Source organism: Macrobrachium nipponense, chromosome 45 (genome assembly GCF_015104395.2).
Source record: "Macrobrachium nipponense isolate FS-2020 chromosome 45, ASM1510439v2, whole genome shotgun sequence".
NCBI lineage: Eukaryota > Metazoa > Arthropoda > Malacostraca > Decapoda > Palaemonidae > Macrobrachium > Macrobrachium nipponense.
In genome coordinates, this window is record NC_061105.1 from 30,768,295 (window position 1) to 30,787,977 (window position 19,683).

The 19,683-nt window shown below is 35.3% G+C and overlaps 1 pseudogene; it reads left to right on the forward strand.

Annotated features, from left to right (window-relative positions):
- Positions 1-4,581: 4,581 nt before the first annotated feature.
- Positions 4,582-19,683, forward strand: part of LOC135214202 (piggyBac transposable element-derived protein 3-like) — a 38,067-nt pseudogene continuing 22,965 nt past the window's right edge.

Genomic DNA, 19,683 nt, shown 5'->3' on the forward strand with positions numbered 1-19,683 from the left:
TTCAAATTGGCCGCTAGTTGTTCCTATTTCTGATACTGAGAAAATCATTGTTGAAATAAATACTCAATTGTTATAAAGATAATGTCTTCCTGGGTAGTAGAGTTGATTGAAGATATCACCAGAACTCCTACTACTACTACTACTACTACTTACTACAGGGTGTTTCGAAATTAGAGCTCCCCCCCCCCCCCCCCCACAGCATAAACTAAAATTGATATGGACAAAAACAAAAGTAATTCAGAACAGGTATTTATTTAAGTTTCTCTCTGAGTATTTAATATTTTGTGTTGCCTCCATCTGCCTGTACCACAGCTTGCAAATCACAAAAAAGCCAAGACTCAAATTCCATTTCCCTGAGCACTTTGGTCACCTCTCTTCGCAGGTCGTCAAGGCTTGTATAACATCATAGTTCACTGTGAGCGCTTCAACACTATCCTTTAAGATACTACCAATGTTTTCACACACATTAAGGTCAGGGGAGCTACCTGGAAATTCACGTGACGAGAAGAAATCGATACCACAGTTTTGAAGCAGCTGCTGTGTCTGAAACATGGTGCCTTTAAACATGGTGCCTTTAAACATGGTGCCTTATCATGCAAAAATGGGACTTCTTCAACAGATAACACATTTTCATGATCTTTGAGGAAAGGAAATACTCCACCAGTAAGCACAGTTTCTCTGAAGTATTCGCCATTCCATGACTCTCCTTTTTCTTTGATGATCCACATTAACCGTTTGGCTGTAAAACAGAGAAAAATTCCCAAACATTCAGGAAATTTCCTAACTTGGCGATAGCTCACATCATGGCTGACATCATCCAACTTTGCAGCCCAAATGATGTCATTTTTATGGTTTGGCTTCCTGACTGTGTAAATGAGGAACTCATCTGATGCGGCAACATGGAGAAAGTCAGTTTCATCCCAATCTTTAAGAAATGAACCACAAAACCATGCAAGGTCTTCTCTCTGTTGCTGAGTGATGTTGGGCTTGCTGATAACATGAAATGGCTTGATACCTGATTTTTTCAACTCACGATATACAGCACTAAAATTTCTCTTCTTTCCCCTTTTTGTTTCTAGTTCAAGTGCCAATTTATGTAAAGACTTTCTTGGTCTACCCACTGCCTCAGCTTCGATGTCTTTTGACTCCTGAGAAAGGACTTCAGGCCTTCCAGATTCTCATTCTTTTTGCAATGACAGTCATATGGATTTTTGTTCCAGCTTCTTTCAACCAAGGATTCATCTCTTTTAATGTATTTAGCTATCCAGGAATGTGAAATGAAGGATGCGCCAGCATCCCTGGCCTCTATGAAGGTTATAGCCCGGATTCAGTCAATCCATCTGATTTCCTCTGAGTCATTAGCCATGGCTGTATCTAACTGTCACTCAGTCTGAAAATACGAGAAATGTAAAATGAATAATATCTTAATAGAAACTTAAGATAATGTACTTGGAGATAGGCTATAGCAGAAAACTTCATAATTTTCCATTTGTTCTGTGGAGGGGGGCTCTAATTTTGAAACACCCGGTATATTTACCACTGTTGTAAAGGTAGCGTACAAAATGGCTACCATGAAACATTCTGTTTAATAACTATTCAACTAAGAAAGAGATACAAAAATTTTTATCTGCTCCTACATTTATGAGCCCAGAGAATCTGTTTCTAGCATTTCTATTAGTCTATTAATAATATTACATCTTGGGAAAGGACTCTATAATGCTACTGAAAAGTATACAAGCACAAGACTATAATGGAGTATGATAACAAAGTATCTTATCTATGTTTGAGCACTGTCCCCATGTCTTTAAACATAAAATGAAGGCAAGATTGTAAAGGTAAAGATGCATGGTGTCACCCTTAAGTGTGACGAAATTCTCATTCACTTGTATCTGGGGCATCATTTGCAATATTACAGTTACACCTCACATTTGCAGCTACACAAAGCTGTTCATGACAGCCCAAGCCTGTAGCATTTGCACTTGCCATGGCAACCAGACCTGCAGCCACATTTTGTAAGGTATTCACAACTCTTTGCAATTGGGGAGATGGCTGTCCAGAAGACTTTCCAGTCTGGCGCAGAATTGCCAGACCACATACACAACCTGGCTGATATGCTGAATGTTTGGTGCAAACAAGTCAACTCTGGCCTTATCCACACTGTCAACAGTGTTTGACCTGTTATACATACATGAGGACCACAAACATCTCCAGAATCTCCAAATCACAATCTTCGATGGTTGGTGGATACTTACCGAGTTTGGAAATAAAAACTGGAGTCGCCTCTGGAATGTCCCCTACCTGCCATGCTGTTTTCTTTCCTTTTTTTCATATACAAGGGCCCGTTGTGATCCTAGCAGGTCTGAGATTGGCTTTGGCACTGCACCACTTGGTGACAGGTTTTTGGGGTTGCAGGATGCAGAGGGGATATTTGCGAAGGAGTTGGGTAGCTCAGGTACAGATTTTACCCTCTCTGGCCCAAACTGTACTAGCTGATGCCTAGTAATTTTCTAGATGTGGTTTATGGAGAAAATATGTACTAAATTCCATGATTGTATCATTAACAGCAGTATTGTAGTGAAATATTTATCTGCTTCACTAAAACCGGTAATTAAGCTATAAACAGTTGGGTGGATGATGATTGGGTATTTAGTCTTAGTACATTTATTTTGATCAAAATAGACTCTCAACACCATCAGCTCCTTGTCCTTATTGGCAGATCCAAACACTTTAAAATCCTTTATTTCCAAGCAGGCACCATAAATTTGTGAATGGACACTTCAGGATTGGACTATCTGCAACCCGTCCTGAAGTTGACTCCTTGATGAGCAGAAAAACAAACCCGGAGCAGCATCCTAGTGCATCCAAGGTAGGTTCTTGGACTACATCTAGGACAGGTAAATATTTATTTATTTATAAATAATATTGGATATCACGGGAGGGATCAGTCTGTCCTTAACTCTGAAAAAAGGTAACCAAAAGAGAGGACAGAATTAATAGATTCCTCAGAGTTCTCAAACGAAACAAGATCACTGATGAAAAAACTTTCTGTCTATTACATATTTCCAAATGTTAACGCTGGATTTCAGTGAATTCTTGTGGATGAGTGGGGTAAATTGATTAGCAATTTAAATGAATACCTTTGAGCAAAATAATTTCATTCTCCACAATGGGGGAAATGTTTCTCTGAAAATCAAGCCACTCAGTATCTTTCTCGATTTACCTTTATCCTACCAACGTTCCTTAAATGGAACATGATTTTCTAGCCATTATATTCCAATAAGAAATATATTAAAAAAAGTTTTTCCATTTCCGGGGCATTGGTCAAAATAAGTTCTTTTTTCCAGAAAGTATTTAACAACTTCTAATTTGAAATAATTCCTTTCACAAAGATTTTAAAAATGTTAAAAACTGCCAATTTTACGCATCCCTGAGTAAATGTCTTGTATTTATTGTGATGAAAATGTAATATTTCTTTATCATTGTCTAAAACTACTTCATATAGTGGAAAATAACCTGCCATGTCACAATATACAATTTTGTGTCATTTTGTGTATAATAATATGAAAACAAAATTTATGTTCCATTTAGGGAACATTGTATGGTTACAATATCTAATTTAGTGGTTTGTAATAAACTTGCTAAAGAAAGAACTGGTCTTTCATGTTTTTATAATCCTTGATCGGTGTAATGATTTGTGGAATTTCTTGACTTTATGGTACTTGCTGCAGATTTGGATACAGTAGATGACTCCTACTGTCATTTGTTATATAGAGAAGAAACGTCACCATACACACACTTTTGACGTGGATGACTATTCAACTCTTCAATATATTGATATACCATGCAGGTTAGTATCTCTCTCTCTCTCTCTCTTGATTCCTGACTCCTTGCAGCAGTGAGGAGGCTTACGGGTTAGTAGCACAGCTTTTGTGCTGCTGATCCATGTAATTTCGTCATATATATATATATATATATATATATATATATATATATATATATATATATATATATATATGTGTGTGTGTGTGAATGTATGTATTACTCTACCTTATATTACCTAATAATTACTTAGTCGCTAACAAGCAATGTCTTATTTGATATTTACTTATGTATTCAGCAATAAAATGCTAAAGATCACAATATTTTTCTTTTTTACAGAAAATGGATGAACGCTCGTTTTATGGGGATCGCAAAGTTACAAAAATGACACTGATGAATGTGAAGAATCGGTTACAGGAAAACAAAGAGGAAAACTACCTAAGCGGAAAAAGAATTGTGCATTTGATAAGACTCTTCCTTCTGCTGATATCCTTATACCAGATGATTTGCTACAACTAGATGATTCTTCACAATATACAACTTGGAGACAGGTATTTTCAGACGAGATAGTAACTTACATTACAGATCAAAGTAAACTCTTTACAAATCGTGATCACAACAATCCTAAATCTGACGTCTCAGAAAAAGAAGTATATTGTTATTGTCAGGCTACCATTCCTTACCCGAGCAGCAGCATTACTAGCCAACACAGCCAGATTTGGGGGTACCTTTGGTATCAAATACAATGAGCAAGGAAATAAGATGAGCAAGATTTCTCCAATATATAACATGCTAAATGATCGACTGGTTCAGTTTGGTGTATTTCACCAACTTCTAAGAGTTGATGAATCAATGGTGCCGTATTATGGTCGCCACAGTGCCAAAATGTTTTTAAGAGGAAAGCCAATTTGTTTTGGGTACAATATTTGGAGTCTCTATGGAAATGATGGTTATCCATACCATTTGAAGTTGTATCAAGGAAAGGAAGAAGGAAGGAATCAGCCACTTGGAAGGAGTGTTATTACTAAAATGGTTGATGTGATTTCATCACGCTCAAATATTGAAAAGCACAAATTTTACTTCGATAACTTTTTTACAAGTTACGATTTATTGGTACAGCTGGCTGAATCTGATGCTAAGGCAACTGGGACAATTAGAGAAAATCGCAGTGCTGGAGCAGCAAAAGCCTTGTCGACCACAAAAGAACTACAAAAGATGGAGAGGGGCACATTTGATCATCGCTGTGATGGGAAAGTCTATGTTGCAAAATGGAATGACAATGCTGTTGTGGGCATTGCAAGTAATTGGGAAACTTATGATCCTGTCCACACTGTGAAGAGGCGAGAGAAAGGTGGAGTAAAAGATGTTTCACAGCCGCATCTCATCAATTCATAAAACAAAGGAATGGGTGGTGCTGATCTTATGGACCGACTTTCTGCTTCCTATCGCCCAATGATTAGAGGGAAAAAATGGTACTGGCCCTTATTTCTAAATGCAGTAAATGTAGCTGGAATTGCTGCTTGGATGGTGCACTGCAAAATTGAGAAGAATTACTTGTCCCTCTTAGATTTTAGAAGGCAAATAACACTGTCACTGTCTCTAATAAAATCTGAAGGCACAGTAAGGCAGGTACCACAACCCAGGTATCCCACTGGTGCAAACGCTCTTCCAGTTGACATTCGCTATGATGGAGTAAATCACATTCCGACAACAATCCAAGGAAGATGCAAAATTTGCAAGAAAAATACAAAATGTAATGTACGTTTGCATGACGAAAGGGGATAGAAATGCTTTGAGAATTTTCATAAGTAGGAAAAGTTTGAAAATTGTCATAAGGCTTAGAAGTTATAAAAGGAATGCAATGTCTAATATAATGAATGTAAAGATATCTCATATATTTCCTTTTCAATTTATTTTGCATATGAATTTACATGGGACACCACCAATGTACCCAACTTCTATATATTTTGTAGTTCAAGAAAATCATCTGCGAATGACATTCGATTATCATTAACCATCCAATGTTCCTTCCATGGAACATGCTGTAATTCCTTTGTCAAAACAGATAGGGTTCTGAAATTTTGTGTGGATCTTAGTTATCATAGAGAGGTTTCCATGAAAATTAGTATGGCTGGTAGGATAAAGGTTAATTCAAGACTTTTTCAACTACAGTTAAGCAGCAACAAAAGCAGCGATAATTTTCGATAAAGGCTTCCATGAATTAATTCCTATGATAAAAGGATAAATTGATTTAACAATGAGTTAAAGGTCTAGTTACCTCCAATGTTATCATTAAGGTGTTCTTAACGTTCAAGAGATGTAATCGTGGCCACAGTGAGTGTCTTAATGTTTCCTTAAATTTGTTCTTAGATGCATTCGTTTTACTTTCACTTAAGTTACCAAGGGCTTAATGGCATTATTATATCATGTGTACCATCACAGCTGGTTTGCAATGAGGGCGTTGGCTGTCCAGAAGACTTTATTTTTACTTAAGTCACCAAATACTTAATGGTATTATTATAACATGTGTACCATCACAGCTGGTTTGTTTTCCATTCACAGTCAAGCTATATATAAGCAAGTAATTAGAATGGACTTGTCCTTATATCCAGGTAGCATGAGGGTGTATAAAATGATGGAAGTAAAGGAAGTGGCACAGTTTGCGCAATGAGAATTCATGTGCTCTCCATTTGTGTCTGCAGTAGGTGATGCCGAGAAATTTTTTGTTCACACGGTTCATCCTCAATTCAAAATGAATGACGTGACAGTGAGTATTTTCACGTTTCTAACTAGGGTACCCCTCGTTTAACCCTTTCGCTTATGACTTATAAACAATTACGTCTGTGGGCAGTGGCAGGAACTCGAACAGTAAGCGTAGAAATGTTTAAACCTTTATTTGGTCGAAGGCGTATATCTCCGACAATTTTCAAGGTAGACCGCTCAATTTTGTTAAATTCTGCAGCTGATTACTCATTCTTTACACTGGCATTAAAAAAAACCACACAAAATATCTTATGTAGGGGAAATAAGAAATAATAAATACGAGATACGAGAAAATTTTGCACTTTTCCCCAAAAAAATAATTTCCGCTCCAAACATTTTTGGATGAAGTCATCGTTGTAAATCCATAATATACCCAAATAAATTACGTAGGTTTTGCAACTCCAAACTTATAATTACACCAATGATTATATAAAAAAATGAAGAACAATGTAACAAGTTTTCCTTAAAATAAGAGGCAGCCAGACAAGTGTTCGTTGCTCTCTCTCTCTCAGTGAGAAAGATAAATGATGAACTTATAGAATAAAAATGTTAAAATAATACAATACAAATATACATACATTTTACATACAGCATAAATCTCTCTCTCTCTCATGAGCGCACTGGCTCGCGCACGCAGAAAAAAGGTAAGTAATTATAGAATAAAATTCTAAAACTATGTCAAACATATAAATATGCATGTTACATATATATAAAAAAATATTCTCTCTCTCTCTCTCTCTATCTCTCTCTCTCTCTCTCTCTTCTCTCTCTCTCTCTCTCTCTCTCTTTCAGAAAATACGATAAATGATGTAACTGTAGAATAAAAACCTAAATCTATACAAAATATATAAACATACACTACATATAAAAAATATTATTAATAAAGAAACATGCGTACGCTACATATAAAATAAAAAAAACATTAGGAACACTCGCTGAAAGTGATCCTCATCTTGTCTCCTGGTTTGTGCAATCTTTCATATTTTTGATGCTTGGATGACGTTTATATCAAAGGACTTTAATTTAGATGACGTTTATATCCGTCAACGATAAGCGACAGGGTTAAGAGATACTGTTTATTAGAGCAAAAATTTATACTGATTTAGATTACAGTAAAAAAAAAAAAAAGATAAAAAGTCCATGAACAAAACTATACCCAAGACTTTCCCCAACACTTGAAAAGGAAATTCCCAAATGGAGCATTTTCCGGGGCAGAGTTGACGCCAACTGCCCTCCTAAACACTGGTTTGCATCATGAAAGTATCATGATCTCTGCCTTGCCTACGAAAACTCGTAAAAAGTGTTTATGCTCAATGTTCTTATAATTCAGCATCATGATACAATGAGAATATAATCGTGAACACCTACAGCTCATTTAACCTCTGGTTTGCGTCGAGAAAAACTTTCCGAACTCTGCTTCAGCAAATGTGTACCAATCTCTCATGCCAAACGCCCTCGGGCAATACTATACCAATGTATGAATCAAATGTAAAATACAACCACCCAACCTAAAGATTTTAAGTGTGAATACTGGGTGGGAGATTGGAAGCTGCATGCGCACTAGGCTGGAGCGAAAAAGTCGAGTTATTACATGCAATTTACGACTGCCAATTAACTTCAAACTGGGATCTTGCATTAAGGGATAGAAAGATTGCAAGGATCAAGAGATGAACCCCAGATCTGAACGTTGATTTTAATGTCTGAAAATACTATTATCTGAAATGAATACAAGGGAAACATAAAATAGTTTTTCTTCATGGCAAGCGGAGAAAAGGTTTCAACACAATTATACAAGTAGTCTTGGATTTGCCTTGTGGATTTGTTGTTGCGGAAGCATTGCCCATAATATTGTAAATAAGCTTATACCACTCGGCCTATACTCCTAACAATGATTAATGTTTTGAAATTTAGGCTGTCAGGCCAATCCATGAGGCACTTTCGGCCATTCAGCGCTCCAGAAAGTATAAAGGAGGAGTTAGAGAGGCTGGACAGCACGATAAAGAGATCTAGAAAATCAAGGGGATGAAGTTCAAGGATCTTAAGCTGGAAATGGGAGAAAACCCAACATTTGCAATAAATAACAATGAGAGAGGTAGCAGAGCAAACCTCAAGAAAGTTAGTAGTACGAGAGGTTAAACTTAAGAGCTAAAAAATGGTGCAGATAGGTGTCAAAGGTTCGCTACAAACGTGGGGTGCACTGACGAAAATACGAGGAGCATCCAGGTCAAGAACTTTCAGGGAAAAAGTCAGCACTCTTCCTTGACACACAGTCAACACTCCCATGACATTTCGCTGAAACTCATCCATAATGTGTCAAGATTTGTAATGTACCAGACATTCTCATATTTACGTGTCAAGATCTGTTATGTACCAGACATTCTAATATTTATTAATTTATCACCTTGCATATAACTTGACTGTCCATGAGTGTTATCAGCTGAAGGCTTAAAGATAAAAAAAAAGATGAACTTGCGTAAAGAACACCGACATCGGAAAACGCTTCCAATCAGCCATTAACACAGAACGTGAAGTAGACTATCATGCCTCGTACTTCATCTTTTGAATTCGTAGAAATCAGACGCAATCATGCCAGGCATTACATATACTTTTTTTCACATTAGTAATAGAACGTGAAATAGATAATATTAGGCCTCGACTGCACAATTTTAATTCCCAGAACTCAACAGCAATCATGTCGGGATTGCAATTTATTTTCAAATTCACAATCTTCCAACAAGTTCAACATTCAGCAACACCAGTCACGGCAATTCTTTCCATTTCATTGCAATTAACTTACCTGTAATGAAATAGGACCGTTAATCAAAGTTAGTTTCTTTATTAGTTAAGATCAAAGCAGCTATATTTACGGATCATGGCAATTTCATCGTCCACACAGATTATTGCCTGATGTTTGGACCACAAATCTGATCACAAAGTCTCGATGCGCTAATTACCGCAATCGTTTCCCCAAGCCATGTAATCTCAAATATACGTCTGAGATCGTACCAATTTAATTTTTAAAAATCGATACCTCGCCAAAGGCCAAATAACAGAAAAAATAAATAAATAAAAACATCAACAACAAAATAATAATAATAATAATAATAATAATAATAATAATAATAATAATTAATAAATAATAATAATAATAATAGATAATAATAATAATAATAATAATAATAATAATAATAATAATAATAATAATAATAATAATAATGGCAAGGACGACTATAAAGACAATAACCATATAAATTTCAACAATAATTGTGGATATGATGACTATAGGAGTAACAAAAAGGAAATTATATCTAGTGTCCCTAGCCTAACGCTATTCCACGAAACCGAGCGAAACCTATTAAATTTATAATGGCTTAATGATATTGCTTTGGAGAGTGTCAAAAGCGCAACAGAAAAAGGATACAATTATCATACTGTAAATATTCGAGGAAATCATGAATCTAAATACGTTAATGCTTGATGTATAAATACTATGAATATTGGTTTAATAAAGGTGTCATCAATACCGTCCGCATATGAAATACCCTGGACAAAGATGTATCGCCTTAATTTGACAAAATAGGGAAAACTAACCAGATAAAAAGATCATATTCAACATAATTATCAAATCAAATGAACTGCAGAATCAGAACGCTCCATCAAATGCACGTTCTGCGGAAATTTTTAAGTTTAGGTTCATTCCAGATGAAAACTGGAACACAAACGAGATTCGCTTTCGACATGGGAAATTATTTTCCAAACTCATTTGATAATATAAAAGGCCACTGGATCTATATCATATGTATTGGGGTATGATCAGCGGAATCCCAAAATGGATTCCTTTATTAAATATTTAGATGAACCTTCCTTTCATTTACGCCGCCGATTCATCGGGTGAAGGTCAACCATACAGAAAGGTATCCCCATTTAGGCTGTGGTCAGTTGGACTTATCCAGTAGCTGTATATGTACATGTTTATATGGTCGTCGTTTTTTTTTTTTCCCTAATAATGGTCTGCTTTTATTTGATTATTGTAATTTGGGCCATCCAGCCAAGCACTGGGGCTCTCTCGCCCATTAGCGCTAAAGACTCGGAAAAGAGGGTGTTGGAGTGGCTGGACAGCAAGACAGAGAGCCAGTAAATAAAGGATATGACGTAAAAGGATCTAAAGATGAAACCGAGAGTAAAATCTCACAGCTGCACTAAGGAGTTCATAGTTAGAGAAGCGGTTTAACTGCAAGACTGTTGAAAGGAAGCGGGGCTGCTTGTTGTAAAATAAAGGATAACATGTGGATGCTGCTAAGGGCCTGAAGGGACGCTGCAAAATTCCTGTAGTAATCAATGCATATAGTGCACCATGGGAGATCCACTGACGGCACTAGCCACCTACGGGGACATTCTGTATTATGTATTGCTTGGAAAATTGATGACCTGTATGATTTGCTACAACTGGGTTTCAATTATTGATAAAGAATGAGAAACCTATGCTGCTGCGGGGAATAAAATATAAAATTTACATGAAGCTTATACAATAAGACAATAAATGGAATCAGCCCAAGACGAGTCCAGGAATATTAAGAAAACTAGTTCCACAGGCTCGGTCATCTTCAGTCCTGCCTTTCCACGCAAACAGCTCATCAACCAAGTTCCTTAATAACAAGTCAACTGTTTCTATGTGTGTCGGATCTGATACGTTAAGATCAACTTGGCGTCAACAATAAATGCCACAAGAAGTTCCAGAAAAACTCAGTAACACTTTTTTTTTTTTTTTAAAGGCATTCTATTCTAAATACTAGCACATAAGCGCGCGCGCACGCACATATGCACACACCCACACATACACACAAGTAGTCATTCTCTGACAAATTATTCGCTCATCTCGCTGTAATAAAATGCAATGTATTTCGACATATCCCTTTGTAAAGCACAACGACAATCTACAGGAGACGTCCCCCTAGTCCAAGACTAAGTTTACTGAAACCAAGATGGTGTTATGTGCCTTTTCTCCACTAAAGCTTACCTGAGCAAAGCCAAGGACAAAAGGAGAGAGAGAGAGAGAGAGAGAGAGAGAGAGAGAGAGAGAGAGAGAGAGTATTGTGGAAACTATATATTACTCTTGGAAGAAGAGGTATAACAAGGAACAAGGAAAATCTGAAGGAAGATTATGCTATAAAAAAAAAACGCCCGATGGAGGAAATATTTTTTCCTAAGTAGGGCATTTCGCCAATGACGTCTCTTGCTGTTGCCTTTCAGTGTTCCAGAGAGAAAAATGATTTGCTAGAGAATGAAATGCTACTAGCTTTCCAGAGATATAAGCGTTACTACTTAGGACTTTTGTATTATCTATTTAGCTTCAACTTGCACTTTAACAGGAAACTGCAAGTGTGAAATACAAGATAAACATCTAGCATCAAAGAGGAAAATAATAACGTCATTCACTGGCCGAAACTTTTTTACCTTTGCTAAGCTGTTCAGTTTGATATGCACAAAAAACAAATAATAGTCCTATTTCAAATGCTTTATTGAAGAGTTATTGTACATTATAGAAGACACTGCTTTGTCAATTCGATGATCAGTTCAGATATAGTTTACCAATAATCAGTTCAGACATAGTTTACCAAACAGGTTTCAACAGATTTTTACATTTTCTCCACACAGTTCTATGGCTGCCAGGAACGAAGTATTCGTAGGATATGTATGAGGGAATTGAATGACCGTGAAAATCAGTTTATTGTTTCTTGTTCAAAGTTACATCTGGGGTCAGCGCAATAATGTCTCGCATGAGCCCCAGACCGAAGGAAACGAAGCTGTAAGGGAACAAGAATGAAAACCGAAATAACATTACAAAGAGAATATTTCTTAAGAGTTGCATGTGCCCAATTCCTCTGATGTAATGAATCTTTTTAAAAAGGTAGGAAAACTTAGAGCTAAATAGGATAACTAAATGAGTCCCAACGACGCTGCTAGAATAAGATTAGCTTAGTTATAGGATGTCTTAAAATGTATGTTCAGATTTTGCATAACAGTTTAAAAGTATATAATGTAGAATGTGAAAAGAGAGATTAACTTTGTCCGTTCCGAGATAGAAATTGTTTTGGCAACTTTTCATCGCCTCGAGATTAGGGAGCTCGTGGTCAAAGTGTTGTTTTCATAACATGTCAATCATACTTGCTCGCTTGAGTCTCGTTTCATACGCGTACGTCTTTGCTGAAACCACGTGTAGATTTCACGATTTTTTCTGTAAAGTTACGTCATATTAGAAGCTTCTAGAAGGGCTGCATCATCTTTCGCATTACCAAAACGTTTTGTGTGATATCCAGTGTCCAGCTTCCGTAAGGAAGAGTTTCATTGTTACTTAGAACTGCATTGCGTTTAGATCTCTCTCCCTCTCTCTATCGCACGGCACTTTTGATTTCAAAGTAACACAAAGATTTAATACTTACTGAATGGTCACTCATAACTTTTAGATTTCAGATTTGAGATTTCTTAGATATTTATAGTATTATTTAGTGTTTTTCGTGGAATCTGAACAAACATTGTACAAGTGTGTAACAGCGTCTATTTTTGTGAAATATTGTGAATTGGTGAAATTATGAAACAAGTTGCAGCAGAAAGAAAATTGGTACAAAGGTAAAGTGTTGCATTTTTATTAGTTGCAACTAATATTTACAGTGGTTTGAAGAACAATTTCAATTTTTACACATTGCACATTTTTGTGCTTTGTGTTTGTTGCATTTGAAGTGATTTCTTTTGCAGTTATCCGTTTTCTTATTGAAGTGTGTGTTTTTATTTTATATTCTGTGTGATTAATACTTTCTACAATTTTGGTATTTTCCACATTTTACTGTGTTTTCATTTGCATTCACAATTTAATTAACTTAGTTACTTTCATTACTTAATCGTTGCACATTTAATTGAATTTAACACTTGTGAATTAATTTGCATTTAATTAGAATTCTTTTCAAGTTTCATTGTTGTTTAGCACTTGTGAATCAATTTCCAAATTTTAATTATTGCCTACCACTTTTGAATTTTGATTGAATTAATTTTCTTGAATTTTGTGATAATTTAATTTTGATTTAATTTTACTTAATTTACTTCAAGAATTAGTTAAACTTGGCTTGGTTTTCAAGTAACAGTAATTTTCCCTGATATTGTGAATTTCACTTATAAATTTTGAGTTTGATAATAAATTTTTGTATTTAAAACTTTTATAATTGTTTTCTTTTTCACCAGTATAATAATGGTTTGCTTAGGTAGAAACAGAGTGGTAATTGAGCTGTTTTCCTTCAATTTACCTGAAGTGAGTTAGAACCAGGGAAGTACTTAGACTTCTGAAATCAGAGAAATACTTGGACTTTTAAAGTTGTTGATGGAGTGATGCCCTTTAATTAATTTATTTACTTACAAGATTACCTCACACCTGCTTTAATGAACATAGTCTGATTTTCTGCAATACTGGTAAGTTGTTTAACCCTTAAACGCCGAAGCGGTAAAAAAAAAAATGTCTCCCGTGTGCCGGAGACGTTTCAGAGTGAGCGCGGGAGCGGAAAAAATATTTTTTTTCAAAAAACAAAAAATCATAGCGCGGTTAGTTTGAAGATTAAGAGTTCATTTTTGGCTCCTTTTTTTGTCATTGCCTGAAGTTTAGTATGCAACCATCAGAAATGAAAAAAATTATCATTATCATATATAAATAATGCGATATATGATAGCGCAAAAACGAAATTTCATATATAATTGTATTCAAATCGCGCTGTGCGCAAAACGGTTGAAGGTAACAAGTTACTTTTTTTTTCGTTGTAATGTACACTAAATTGCGATCATTTTTGGGTATATAACAAAACATTGTAAAACGATAAAAGCAACACAGAGAAAATATTATCACAAAATAATACATGAATTCGTAACGCGCAGACGTAAACACATTTTTTTTTTCAAAAATTCACCATAAATCTAAATACTGTCCTAGAGACTTCCAATTTCTTTCAACATGAAGACAAATGATTGAATATTACTATACTGTAAGAATATTAGCTTACAAATGCAGTTTTCGACCATATCTGACGAGTTAAAGTTGACCGAATGTCGATTTTTTTTATATATATTTTTTTATATGCAATTATTTCAGAAATAAGAAAAGCTACAACTTTCAAATATTTTTCGTTTTATTCTACATGAAATTGCGCACATTTTCATATATAAAACTCTATGAAATGCCTAATATGAAACGGAGGCAAATATTCCGAGAATGGGACTTACGGCATTTCGGAGATTTGTGGCGGAGAATCCGCGCGCGGAGGGAAATAAAGTTTTTTTTAAAATTCACCATAAATTTAAATATTGTGCTAGAGACTTCGAATTTGTTTCACAATGAAGATAAATGACTGAATATTACTAGACTGTAAGAGTTTTATCTTACAATTGCGGTAGAGTCAAATTTGACCGAACGTGGTTTTTTTTTCTATTTATCGTGATTTATTTCGAAAATGAGAAAAGCTACAACCTTCAACTATTTTTTGCTATATTATACATGAAATTGCGCACATTTTCATATATAAAACGTTATGTAACGGCTAATTTAAAATGGTGCAAATATTACCACAATCGCACGTATGATTTTTTCGGAAGAGTTACCGCGCGGACGTAAAGAAAATTTTATTTTTTTCATAAATTCACCATAAATCGAAATATTGTGCTAGAGACTTCCAATTTGTTGCAAAATGAAGGTAAATGCTTGAATATTACTAGAATATAAGCGTTTTAGCTTACAATTGCGTTTTTCGACCATTTCGGTAGAGTCAAAATTGACCGAAGGTTGAAAATTTGTCACTTATCATTTTTTATATGAAAATATTTCAAAATTGATAAAAGCTACAACCATGGGTTGTTTTTAGTTGTATTGTGCATGAAATTGCGCACATTTTCATATATAAAACTTTATGTAACGGCTAATTTAAAATGGGGCAAACATTACCACAATCGCATGTATGATTATTTTCGGAAGAGTTACCGCGCGGACGTAAGGAAAAAGTTTTTTCATAAATTCACCATAAATCGAAATATTGTGCTAGAGACTTCCAATTAGTTGCAAAATTAAGTTAAATGATTGAATATTACTAAAATATAAGAGTTTTAGCTTACAATTGCGTTTTTTCGACCATTTCGGTAGAGTCAAAGTTGAGCCGAAGGTTGAAATTTTAGCACTTATCGTTATTTATATGAAAATATCTCAAAATTGATAAAAGCTACAATCATGAGTATTTTTTTGTTGTATTCTACATAAAAATGCGCACATTTTCATATATAATAGTCCATGTAACGGCTAATTTAAAATGGTAAAAAAATTATGTCAAAGTGACGAAATAATTTCCGAGATGTGTCACAGATACTTTTTAGTGCGGCAAGAAAGAAATTCGCGCTTGCGCGCCTGCATAACGATTGTAAACAAAACAACACCTTGATCCGTGAACTCCCAGCTTCCCCCAAGGCGCGTGATTCAAGAGTTTTCGGCTGGTAGGCCTAAAAGTATTTTTCCGCGAATTTTTAAAAAAAAACTTTTGTATGTCGACGTAAAATACGTCCAGTCGGCACCCGAGAGACAAAAAATGTCGACGTAAAATACGTCCAGTCGGCGTTTAAGGGTTAAGGAATCACTGTTGCCTTTTGAGTATTCAGTCATTTAGTTGTTTAAGGGATCACTGTTGCCTTTAGAGTATTCAGTCATTTAGTACCTGTGATGAAGATTCAGGTGTCTGGCTGTTGTGAGGTAACAATTAACCCCTAAACGACGACTGGACGTATTTTACGTCGACATTTTTTGTCTCTAGGGTGCCGACTGGACGTATTTTACGTCGACATACAAAAGTTTTGTTAAAAATTCGCGGAAAAATACTTTTAGGCCTACCAACCGAAAACTCTTGAATCACGCGCCTTGGGGGATGCTGAGAGTTCACGGATCAAGGTGTTGTTTTGTTTACAATCGTTACGCTGGCGCGCAAGCGCGAATTTCTTTCTTGCCGCACTAAAAAGTATCTGTGACACATCTCGGAAATTATTTCGTCACTTTGACATAATTTTTTTACCATTTTAAATTAGCCGTTACATGGACTATTATATATGAAAATGTGCGCATTTTTATATAGAATACAACAGAATAATACTCATGATTGTAGCTTTTATCAGTTTTGAGATATTTTCATATAAATAACGATAAGTGCCAAAATTTCAACCTTCGGTCAACTTTGACTCTACCGAAATGGTCGAAAAACGCAATTGTAAGCTAAGACTCTTATATTTTAGTAATATTCAATCATTTACGTTAATTTTGAAACTAATTGGAAGTCTCTAGCACAATATTTCGATTTATGGTGAATTTATGAAAAAACTTTTTCCTTACGTCCGCGCGGTAACTCTTCCGAAAATAATCATACATGCGATTGTGGTAATGTTTGCACCATTTTAAATTAGCCGTTACATAAAGTTTTATATATGAAAATGTGCGCAATTTCATGCACAAAACAACTAAAAACAACCCATGGTTGTAGCTTTTATCAATTTTGAAATATTTTCATATAAAAAATGATAAGTGACATTTTCAACCTTCGGTCAATTTTGACTCTACCGAAATGGTCGAAAAACGCAATTGTAAGCTAAAACGCTTATATTCTAGTAATATTCAAGCATTTACCTTCATTTTGCAACAAATTGGAAGTCTCTAGCAAAATATTTCGATTTATGGTGAATTAATGAAAAAAATAACATTTTCTTTACGTCCGCGCGGTAACTCTTCCGAAAAAATCATACGTGCGATTGTGGTAATGTTTGCACCATTTAAATAGCCGTTACATAACGTTTTATATATGAAAATGTGCGCAATTTCATGTATAATACAACAAAAAATAGTTGAAGGTTGTAGCTTTTCTCATTTTCGAAATATTTGCATATAAATCACGATAAATAGAAAAAAAACCACGTTCTGTCAAATATGACTCTACCGAAATGGTCGAAAAACGCAATTGTAAGATAAAACTCTTACAGTCTAGTAATATTCAGTCATTTATCTTCATCGTGAAACAAATTCGAAGTCTCTAGCACAATATTTAAATTTATGGTGAATTTCTAAAAAAAACTTTCCTTCCCTCCGCGCGCGGATTCTCCGCCACAAATTTCCGAAATGCGTAAGTCCCATTCTCGGAATATTTGCTCCGTTTCATATTAGGCATTTCATAGAATTTTATATATGAAAATGTGCGCAATTGTATGTAGAATAAAACGAAAAATATTTGAAAGTTGTAGCTTTTCTTATTTCCGAAATAATTGCATATAAAAAAATATATATAAAAAAAATTCGACATTGGGTCAACTTTAACTCGTCAGATATGGTCGAAAACTTCATTTGTAAGCTAATATTCTTACAGTATAGTAATATTCAATCATTTGTCTTCATTTTGAAAGAAATGGAAGTCTCTAGGACAATATTTGATTTATGAGGTGAATTTTTGAAAAAAATATGCGTTTACGTCTGCGCGTTACGAATTCATGCATTATTTTGTGATAATATTTTCTCTGTGTTGCTTTTATCGTTTTACAATTTGTTATATACCAAAATGATCGCAATTTAGTGTACATTACAACGAAAAAAAAAGTAACTTGTTACCTTCAACCGATTTGCGCACAGCGCGATTTGAATACAATTATATATGAAATTTCGTTTTTGCGCTATCATATATCGCATTATTTATATATGATAATGATAATTTTTTTCATTTCTGATGGTTGCATACTAAACTTCAGGCAATGACAAAAAAAGGAGCCAAAAATGAACTCTTAATCTTCAAAACTAAGCGCGCTAAGATTTTTTGAACAAAATATTTTTTCCGCTCCCGCGCTCACTCTGAAACGTCTCCGGCACACGGGAGACTTTTTTTTTTTACCGCTTCGGCGTTTAAGGGTTAATGAATGGGAAGTGTAGTAACCAGATACTTGGCACTTTGACTCAATATATATATATATATATATATATATATATATATATATATATATATATATATATATATGACTTTCCAACTAAGGTTCCAGCTCGTCATGTAATATGGGACTCATATAGTTCTAGAATTCTTAGAACAACTGTTTACATAAAATAAAGCGGAATGGAAAATATATAGCCGTTCCTTAGTCAATTAGACTAGATGTCAAGGAATAAATGAATTTTGGTCAACTGCTATATACCTTACCTACTGCTAGAAAGGAAATCATAAGAGATTTTAAGGAACTGCAATATAAGCTCAACGGCATCCAGAAGACCATTCTGTTTACTGAAGGTTGTTGGAGAGACACTTTTTCCGAAATAATAATAATAATAATAATAATAATAATAATAATAATAATGGAAGGAGACCCTCTTTCAAACAAGTTTTATTGAAAGATATTGCTGCATCAGCTCCATTCAACTTGTAAATAGTCTTCTCTATTTTTCTAACAATAGCTTTCTCTCTGCTACTACAACTGGCGAGAATTGCGCCGATATTACTCATCAGGATTGTCAATTTCGGGGATATTGCTTAAAATTTATTTATTTGTCACAGTAAATGAACAAATAAAAATATAAGTCTATCTAGTGGCCAACGTTTCTCTCGGTATCATCCGAGCATGATCACGGCAGTGGATCGAAGTAGACTGTAGGTGTTGTCAAGATCTACTCAATATATAGCGGCAGGTCAGCAGGGGGTCAACCGCGAGCTGCGTTTTCATTGGCTGGTGGCGCAATGCGCTCCAGCTATTGGTTGAAAGAAGTTTTCTTCAAGACGCTTCTCGTCGTTGAAGGTTGCGCTGTTGCAGCCTAGCTGATCGTCGAGGCTGGGGCAAGACTTCCCTGGGCACTGTGTCACGACGGCTCGCGTTGTCATTGGCTGATGGGCTGCTTGTCTCATCTGGTATTCTTTGATCGGGAGTGTCGTTCGGTCTGGTATTATTTGTGCTATTATTTATGCACATAGGTCTCCTTAGGTTGGTGGGGAGGAAGAGTACTTCCTGCGTCGTATTCAATGAGGGCTTCTCTTGTTGTATGAGGAGTGCCTCGAGCAGTTGCAAACGTCGTTGGTC